This window comes from Hipposideros armiger, unplaced genomic scaffold (assembly GCF_001890085.2).
Source record: "Hipposideros armiger isolate ML-2016 unplaced genomic scaffold, ASM189008v1 scaffold_229, whole genome shotgun sequence".
Lineage (NCBI taxonomy): Eukaryota > Metazoa > Chordata > Mammalia > Chiroptera > Hipposideridae > Hipposideros > Hipposideros armiger.
The window spans coordinates 1,248,991-1,259,925 of record NW_017731579.1 but is presented as its reverse complement, the minus strand read 5'-3'; positions in this window follow the sequence as shown (position 1 = coordinate 1,259,925).

Genomic DNA, 10,935 nt, shown 5'->3' with positions numbered 1-10,935 from the left:
TTAGTTCCAGGAAGATACTGCCACATGGAGGTGGCCATCCATGTTGTGAGATCTTCAGACTTCGTAAGACAAACTGAGAATTTATGTTTTGATGTGAAATCTCTTAATTTGTAGATGCTGCTAATTAATTCAATATTTCAGAAAGCTTTTCACTGGTCAAATAAAACTGCCCAGAAGGTTGAATCCAGCCTGGTAATGGAGGGGTGGTGACCTTTATATCACACCCTACTGTTTGGGGCTCACTTGGCAGTTAGCACATTAAAACCTTTTGCAACATAATGGCTGAAGATTGTCTATAATAAATATATAGGCAGTCAAAGGGCTCTCCTTACATGGAACCAAAACAGGTAATAAATGGAAATGTGAGAACGAGACAAGGGAACCTCTTCCCCTGTCTCACAAAGGATTCTGGTTGAAACCAGAACAAAGGCAGACAGCACACCTAGACCAGCATCTGTGGCGCTGGCTCACACCAGCTCACAAGAACCAAATGGTAACCATCCAGGAATTGTGTTAGCAAGTGTTAAAACACAGTTAGCTTGAAATTCTCCCAGTGTGGGACAATTTACACCACAGAATGCTGCAAACACTAAAGATCAAAGCTTTTTATTTATTTTTTTCTTCAGAGATTTAGTTTGCAGTGCGTCACTGCCTGTAATTTATGAAAATGTTTGATTATTTACTAAACAAAACCACTTAAAATTTATTTACAATATCATTTGGTTAACCCTTAAGAATCCGTCTGTCTCTGAAGTAGTAATGTAATAAGTCTATTGAGGAATTTATGTTTAGGAGAGCTCAGTTTATTATTTCATTTCCAGGTTGGTGACCCTGCAAAGATGATATCATGACTGACATCCTAGAAGCAACTATAACAAGAACTGTATCCTGAACAGGGAATAATTCATTACACAATTAGTTTTAAATAATATCAGCTAAGATTGAGGGCACTGTTTGCCAAAGCATTGCTCAAAGAGGTTTACAAATGTCAAACTCAGTTTAATCTTCACAACAAACCTATGAGGTAGAAGTTTTAATGTTATCATTATTTTATTGATTAGGAAATTGAGGCACAGAGAAATTGTACCAAGAGTAAATGGTACCTGCAGTTGTGACTTGAATGAGGTACTGCTACTCTAGAGCCTGCTATACTTCTGAGCACTATACACACTGTAAACAATACTACTAAAAATGTTAATGGCCTTGAAGTCAATATTTTTAATTGAATCAGCCTGTACACAAGTTTATTAACAAGATAGCACAGGAAATGATAAGGGTTAAGTAACAAGCACAGTTTCTGTATCACAGTAGGTGATAAAAGAGTGTAATTTCTTTCCTTTCTCTTCCTGAAGGCTAGAAACATTTCACAAAATAATTACCTGAACAGAACTGCCAAGTTATATCTCCACAGGCTTGCTATATCTTAATAAGAAATAAAAATAAAGCAAATTGTCTAAATTTACATAATACAAACATTCAGGTATTGGGAAATAATTAGAAAATTAAGTCCTTTTTTTTTCAAGAAAATATTTTCTATAAATGCTATGATTTCAAAGATCCAACTCTATGCCCTTACAATGATTTTTCATGTGCTTTGCACCTTCCCCTTGAAAGAGAAAGTAAATTATGTAAGTTACCTCTCTGCATAAACTAGTATGGTGGGCCATATGATGTCAGGTATTACAAATCCCATATATTTTTATGCTTTTACTAATCCAGTTATGTGTTAGACATTGAGATGAGAAGACATATTCAATTGTTATAGGAATTCTGTGAGATACAGTTGTATTGTGCATGTGTGCTGTAGACATCTACTTGTAAAGCTTTTCTATCATATTGCTATAGATTTTTAATTTCCCAGTGTCCTTGCATATAAACTTCTTGTATACTGCTTATACAAAAATTTGCTGTAAATTTATAGTATTAATTTTGTACTTATTAAAGTTATTCTTGGCCCAAGGAAAGAAAATTTACTGCTCTAATTTGTCAAGTAGCCAAAGGCCTAATTTCTTTTTTTCTTAAACTTTTTATTCCATATTAAATAGGGAATTTGATTTTATTTTTATTTATTTTTGTAATTAAGGTTCCCAGATGTAGCTATATTTAGGGAGTTAATCAGTTCCTTCATGAGATGGTACGGCGCTTGCCAGGGTGTATGGTTACAATGTAAATGATCTCTATCTACTGAATGTTATGAAAAAGCAACATCAGAGTGCCCTGTATCTTTCAGGGGTGTGGGAGATAAGATTGAAAAGCGATATAGGGGATGATTTATAAGTGCTGAGCACCATGCAGGGTATAAATTAAGAAGCTGTGCAGGTAAGAGAGGTATAACTTCAGGTCAGGTGCTAGGTAGAGCCATGGCCCGGTCCTTGAATGAAGAGATAGGTCAGGACCAAACTTGCTGGGAAGGTTTTATGGAAGAAGTGAGATTTCAACTGGATCTTGCAAGATGGGTTGGTGCTGAATAATCAGAAAGGAGGAAGGAAGCTCTAGAGTGTGTAAACTAAGACATCATGGTGGGGATTAGCATTTAATGTATACAGAGCCATGGAAAGGAGGACTCCTAGTAGGTACATAAGGCTTTAACCTCTTGGACAGACCAGATAAACTACATACATTTTCTTTTCCAAGATATGACTGATACTGGAATTATAATCACACAGACCATCTGGGCAGGATTATTTATCTGTTCTTAAAATTGTGTTCTTAAAAGAATAATGGGAAAACCAGAGCTGCAATCTAATGATTGATTCACTCAACAACATGTACTGAGTATTCCAGATGTGCCAGACATCCTTCTATGCACTGCGACATGAACCAGAGCAACGCATATTCCCTGTCCTTAGGGAGTTTAGCATCAAGTGAAATGATGGGGTAGGTAAACAAATAATTAGAATAACTTTGATATATGTGTTATAAGATGTGCTTCATTCAAAGGGCGTGGCTCATTTTGAACAAGATGGACTGGATGTCTTTAAAAAGGAATTGATATTTGAGTTTGACAAAGAGTGTTGCTCAGAGAGAAAAGAGTGCAAAAGAATATGAATTCAAAGGCAGGAAAACTCTGTCTTATTAGGAACACACCACTGAGCCTGAGTCAGGCAGGCAGAGGTACAAACTAAGACATGGCTCGTGTGTGTGTGTGTGTGTGTGTGTGTGAGTGTGTGTCTGTGTGGCACTAACGACAGGGGAGGGGTTTTATGGAGAGACTTCTGTGATGGGGCTATGCTGTCTTATGATAACCTGCCTGGCCCTGAGGCTTGGGTTAGATGAAAGCTGAACTCATTGTTGGAAGTGAATTGAAGATTGGATACTTCTGTTACATGTCTCTAATCATAAAAGCAATTTATTTGTCTCATGTTGGAAAGTGATGCTGTCAGTGGTGTTATTTCCTTCATTGAACTTAAGATTGACTTTATGCTGTTCAGTTACAAGCACCATAAACTCTCCTGTGACCTTGTGCTCTAGTGGCATGCAAACCTACTCGGCTGCAGTCTGGATATTATTGACAATACATAATGCATTGCTAAGTCATTGAAAATATGCCACAGGGCTTTGCTCCCAAGAAGTGTATTACATTGCTGTATAGATGACCTTTCATTGCTCAGACTCCATTAGAAGACTTGAGCTAACCTATTCTTCCCTTGTACCCAGAGGGGTCATGGTTCTGAGACCCTGTGGAGCATCTTTAAGGGCTCTTTGAGAAAGCAAATAATTATGCAGGGCTTCTGTTATAGATCCTCAATGCTATGTAGAGAAGCTAAGCCACATGGGATGCTGACCTGCTCGTTCACACATTTATTTTCTTTTAATAAACATTTTTTAAAACCCTACTGCATAGCAGGCATTTTGCTCAGTATTAGGAAATCACAGTTAAATAAGTCCCAATGTTTGCCCTCAGGGCCTTAGGGTTATATATATATATATATATATATATATATATATATATATATATATATAGTGAGATATTTGGCATATAATGGATTTGTACAAAATGCCCATGGGCATAGAAGTGGGAGCTCTTGACCAATAGGCTTTGGGAGTCAGGGAAGATTTCCAAAAGGAGGTGATGCTTAGCTTGGTGCAGAGAAGCCAGTTGCATGTGGGGAGCTGATGTATAGGGAGCTGCTGGAATTGAGGATGGGAAGAATACACGAATCCGATCACAAAGGGCTTTACATGGTCAAGAGATCGAATTTTACACTTAAGACAACCATAACATAGAAGGATTGAAATGAGGAAGAAATATAATCAAATTGGAAGTTAGGGTCGTTCCCGTAACAGAATAGAGGTGGGGATAGAGAGTGGAGTTTCAGGCTGCAGTCATCTCGTTAGGACAGGCAGAACACTAAGAAGGCCAATACGTGTAGTCAAGAAACAGGGGAGGATAGAGTCAGTCAATAGATGTAAGAAATTTTTAAGAGTTAAAGTTAACATGATTTGACTAATTAGATAGGATGAACAACAGAAGATACCTATGTAACTTTTTTAGGTATTAATTTCTGAATTGGTTCTCCTTATTCTTGAATGGTCAGACAATGCATGTGTTCATTCCTAATGGGTAAATTAGGACGAACTGTTTAGTTTGGCTCCTCTGCCTTTCCTCTTCTGCCTTTATGAATGCAATTTTAGCAACCAGTGAAACAGTTAGGCTCAGCTGTTGAGTGGATGATAGAGAAAGAGGGAGAGGAAGAGAAGGGTATGTGAGAAAAGCAAGGCAGAGAAGGAGAAAGAGGGGTTGTTCTAGTGCTGGGGCTTCTGTGGTTGGGAAAATACTTACTGAGAATTAACAAGTTAACACATTTTGGCATGGGGGAGATGGGGGTGGTGAATGATTAGCTTTGGAGTGAGGTTAATTTAAATTCTGGGACTAAGCCCATAGGCTGTCTTGTGGGCAGTTAGTTTGAAGCTCAGAAGATAAACTGGTGTAAGAAGTGAGAAGGTGAAAGTTGAAACCATAGGGTGTAGGAGAGAAATGAAGTCGTTGTTTTTTGTTTTTACAACAAGGAATATGAGAAAAATCAAAGACAAAAACCTGAAGGATGCTAATGCTTAAAAGAACGTGTAAAAAAATAGGAAATTGTGGTTAGAAAATGTGCAGCAAAAGGGGATATCGTTCTTACTTAGAGAGGTGTGAAAGTTACAGATAAAGTAGTGCCATTATTCCTGGCTTTGATGAACATGCATTTTAGAAAATCTATATCATAATGGTAATGGTTAAGAAAAATAATGCCCATATTTGTGCTAATGAACTGGTTCTTTAACAATAAACACAAAATTACTTTATTGTAGCCTCTGTAAATGGTAGAACTCTTCAGTTGCTCGGGAAAAGGAACCCTGGCTAGAGTCGATTTATGGAAACAGGGAAATTTATTAGCTCACATAAGCAAAAATGTTCAGAGGTAGTCCAAAGTGCAGGTGTTATTTTAGACTAGTTTTCCCTAGAAGCAGGCCTAGCAGTAGACACAGATTGACGTGCATATTGTTTGTGACATGATGTCTGCAACACCATTAGTGGACTGGGGAAGGAGGTAGGCAAGAGGGAGGAGCCGATAAAGGATTCATCAATGAGCATCATGGTGCAGAACCCAGATGCCCGTGGGATGCAGTGCAGACTGTGCCTAAGAGTTGTTCTACCTCAGAGGTGGAGAAGGTAGGTGCTTCCTGTCCAGCCTGTTCTATCTCTGGTTGAGGGCTCCCAGGCACATTAACGCTCAGGCACAGAGTCTGGCACACGTACAGGCTGAACACGCTTTTATGACCTGAGAACGCACATGGACAGAGCTTCAGGTTCTTGCAGTGGGAAGTTCTAACCATGCACAAGGATGCTGACTGCCAACGGCATATGGAAACGGGGGAGAATTGAGCCTCACCTGCAGTCCACTCTTGCACCACTAACCTAGACTTCCTCTTTCCCCACATTAACATGTTCACTCTGTTTTATCATTGATTCCTCATGTTGGAAGCTGGCTGTAGTTTATGAAGAGAGAGAGACAGACATCAGGAAGTTAGTGAAAACTAGTAGCAGTCACCTAGCTAAAGCAATATTCCCAAGTGTATATAGGGTATCTCCCAATTCAAAAGGCTTACCAACATGGAGACATGGAACCTCTTTCTTAATGATAGGAAGTAAAGAGATACAGGGTGCAATAACATCCTTTAACTTGAGGGGGTCTTAGTGTATCCCAGAACTCTGTTCTCTAGACACTTAGTATTGTAATAGGTCCCTTAATCTTTGTCGGGTTTATCACTGACACTCTGTTTCACAGGTGTCTTACCAGGGCACCCAGAGTACTTGCAGTTTCCTATTTGGCAGTTTGATCGACTAAACTAGACTGGCAGGCTGATTTTTAGAATACCAAGATAATCATGTCTAAGATGATCAAGGTCCCTTTGGACTGTGCTGTGACAGAGAACAGGAGAGTTAACAGCCCTGGAGTAAGAGTTTGAATGTGTCCATACCATGCGATTAAGTTCCCACTGGGTTTGAAAAGACTTCAGCTGCCACATGTGGTTTATGCAGGCTCCATCCTGGCATGTTATGAGATATGACTGGAACAGCCACACCGTCATCATTTTAGTCTTTGTATCAATCCAGGGTGCTGTATTACTTTTGAGTCTCTATCTTGTTGTGATGGAGACTGGTTTCAGGGCTTCTACTTGACCTTTACTACTATAATTAACCTGACTCTGTAAGTCCAGACCTGGTGAGGGCTCTAGCACCTCTACCAGGTGCTAAGTGTATCTTCTTTTCTTAGGATCTATGAAAATGACCAGAGTGGCCATGAGGCCACAGTGGACTCGGCCTACTGTGATACACTTGGACCAGTACCCTATTAATTACCTGTTGTTCTCCAGGCTCTGTGTCAGAAATTTTCCATACATCATCTCTTTAATCTTTACAACAATCACATGAGGAAGATGCAATGACAGCCATTTACAGATGAGAAAAAGAAGGCTCATGGAAGCTTGATAACATCACAAAGCTCCTTCAACTAGTGTGAAGACACTGATTCCAACCCTGTGGTCTCCACATGCTGGGCACGCTGTGACATGGACAGGAGGTTAGCAGTTGTCTGCCATAGCCCCAGACCTAAACATAGTAGGCGCGTAGCTTGTCCTGCTTCTTTAAGTAGGCAGTCGGTGTCTCCAGGGGAAAGTCTAGTGGGACCGTCTTCATGGAAATGATCTAATAACCTTCACAATTAAGGAGAGAGGCTTTGGGAGTTATTTCCATTTTTTGGCGACTGTGAGAATGTGTGTTTAGTGCTGCCCTCCAGTCCCACGTCAGGAAAATGCTCGCTATTTCCTTTTAAGAAAGAAAGTTACAAACATTTTCTCCCAGGTGGCTTCTGTTGATTTAAGAAATGCCGTCCCCAAATGCTCTTAGCCCATACACATCCGTGCACCTTGAAGCATGTAATGCTTATTCTCTGATAACAACACTTGAATCATTATTTGCATCACTGGCCTCGCCACCACTTTAGAAGATAACGTGGGAGGATATGGACTGTACTTGAACGGTTGTGCTGCATCCTTTGTATTTGCAGTGCACATGTGATGAAACCCGAACTCTTATATTGGAGTGCTTTATATCTCTATTTATTTGTTTGCTTGTTTGTTCATTTGTTTCTGTTATGATTCATTTTCTTTTGATCTTCTCACCCACATTATTTTTGGATGAGTAAGACGATCACTGAGATGTGACATCAGACCTGGGTTCTCACTCTGGCTAATACAGATAGGGACAAAACACCGACAGCAATAGTAAAAATACCAAATATTTAATAAGATCTACTATGTGAAAGAGTTTTCATTATTAATTCAACAAATATTTACTGAGCACCTGGTATGTAACAAGTATCTGGGAAGTTTTCTATTCACTGGGGATAAAGCACAGGACAACACAGATACAAATTCCTGTTGTTATGACTTACAATGTTGTGTGTGTGTGTGTGTGTGTGTGTGTGTGTGTGTGTGTGAGGGGTGAGGCAAACAATAAACAAAATAATTAAAACACAGAGTGTATCAGAGAGTGAAAAGTATTATGGAGGCAAATACAGGAGGTTTGGGGAAGTTCATGGAGCCATGGGAGGCGCCTAGGCAAGTGGCCAAGATCACGCTGGAGCAGAGAACTCATGAAGGGAAAGAAGATACCCAGGCAAATACCCGAGGGGGCGGGGGGCTGTCTAAGTGGAGAAGAACTACACAAAGGCATTAGGGGAACTCTCCTACCACAAGGAGGCCAACATGGCAGGGGCAGATAAATGAAGGGAAGATTGTTTCAAATAGAATAAGAGACGTGATAAAGGGCCAGTTCAGACAGAGCTTTATAGGGCACCATCAGGACTTTGGTTTTGACTCTGAGTGAGATGGGATTCCATTGCAGGATTTGAGCTGCGGAATGACCTCATTAAATCTATGTTTTAAAAATATCACTTGAGCTGTTGTGTGAGAATGAATAATAAACAGTGGGGGGACCAATTAAGAACCTATTGAAATAATCTGAATACGAGATAATCATGACTTGGCCAGGTGGTGGGGTGGAAGTATTGAGAAGTATAATTCTCTGCTAAGAATGTTATAGATAGCATCTCATTTAACTAGCTTTATGAATTTGCTGGAATAATTTAACAAGTATGAGTGTTATTTTTCTCATCATAAAGATGGGAACATAAAATGGGCTCTATTTCTCAACATTAGCTTAAGGATGGGCAGTCACAGATTCAATGAGCAACATAAGTTGAATCTGCTGACTAAACTATGGGAAATGTAGTGGGACAGAAAGCATAGGGAAAAGACTGTTTCCTTGGAAAGAAGGCATGGCTGAAAGGTAGAATATTCTGAGAGCCTGTGATGCCCTGTGAAACTGAATGTCCATGTCAAATAAAGAGAAACAATCTCAAAAACTAGATTCAAGATGAGACATAGAAAACTAAAGAGCATCAGAATGACAGAATCGCAGAACAATGTAATCTGGCTGGTGGCCCTGGAGAAGCATTTTATAACCTTTTGGGATCAGAGCTATGGGAGAAAGAAAACAAAAGGCTCAATCTATACCCCTGATGTGACACTTCTTGCAGAAAAATTGGCAATTTGGTTGTTGCAACAAACCAACATAGTTCATTCCACAACAACAACACAGGAAGGAAAGTAATGTTGGCACCAGATACTCATATTTTTTTCTGGCAAGTTTGTACTACCTCACTGGTGAGGAAAACTCAGACTCCATAAGAGGAACAAGAAACAGTTTCTCAGACATCACAGAGGTCACACCCTCTACTGACCTTGCTCTCTGTCTTCATTTAATCTGACTGGAATCATACAGAGGTAGAGACTTCCATTCATGGGTTGCCAGGACCTAGCTGGTGGGGCTAAACTATGGACTAAAGGGTGTACAGTCAAATTTAGCCCTGTCTATATCCCCATATGGCTGTAGAGATGATTGATAACATTAAATGAATGATTTGAAAATATTAACATTTTATACATAGATAGTATAATAATGATTAAATCCATAATCAGAACCAATAGCAGGACACATTGTGAAGACAGGAAAATATTAGCAGCTGTCACGTTCATCCCACATGTCATCACTTAACCTCCTTGCTGCCCAAAGACTTCACTAAATGCCTCCATATTAGCACCACCACAGTTCTGCTGAACCCATCTTTGCTTCTTCAAAATTAATCTCCCCTAATTCCTATTTCCTCCAAGTGTTGATCCTTACCAGATCTTCATAGTACCTTGCTTTATACATCCATCCTTCTACAGTTCTATTCCACTGCTTTCCTTCACAATAAGCACTTTTAGTTTCCTCTCTACTTCTGGCTGTTACTGTGCCATTTACTTTCCACACTCTTGCTTTTCTGTCTCTCATATCATGGTCCTGGCATATTGCATTTTCTTTTATTACTTATATATTTACTTTGAAATACCTATAAGAAATCTGCAGGGAAATGCCAAATAGGTAGTTGAATATATGGGTCAATATATGGGTCCCAGACTCAGTCTGCGCAGAAGGAGCACATCTAAGAATCCTAAAAGAATTGACGGTAAGTGAAGCTATGATGAGACTAGAAGGCATCATCATGCAGAGAGTAGCCTTGGAAGAGAAATGTGCTTCCGAGAGACCCCTAGGGAAGCCCAGCATTTAAAGTTCAAGTAGAGGAGACGCAGCCAACAAGGGGACTGAAAAGTCACAGCCTTGGAGGTAGAAGGCAAGTTATGAGAAAGACATGTCACAGGAGGCAAAGAGCGTGAATGTGACAAGAAGCAGGGGGTGGTCATCTAACCAGTGCCGATAAGTCGACTGATGAGTGTCTTTGTGTTTTTAATGACATTGAAATCTTAGGGGACACTATGTGGACACTTTTAATGGAGTTGGTGTAGGGACAGAAGCTAGATGAGAGAGGTGTGAGGACTGAGGGGGGGAAATAAAACTGAGGAGGAGAGTATATACAACTGGAAGTTTCCTGTAAGGAGAGGGGAAATTAATGGGAAATGGGAAAATGAAAGAGGTGCAAATTTAGGAGCATATTTAAGTGCTGATGGGGTTTCCCTGATGGAAGATAAATTGTTCACACAAGCTTACCTCCACTCCCTACAGAAAGTCAACTAAAATGAGATTCAAGGGATTAAGAAAAGCATGTATCTACCATGGTGATCACAAGAGAGCAACACACTTTTGAAAAACAGAAAGCAGATAGAGATAACAAGTCATTTATGGAGCATGTAAACTTAGAAACTAGGCTATTGCAGGGGGAGATACCAACACGGTTGAGTTTTTAGTCCCCCAGAATGACTCAAGGTCCCCCATAGAGCTTCAGGTCTTAGTGACGCCATGTACCCCAGAAAGTAAACTGTGGGCACAGTAAGAAATGAGAGGTAGTTTGAAGATCCTGTGGATGGAGCACATGGAGCTGCTGATCC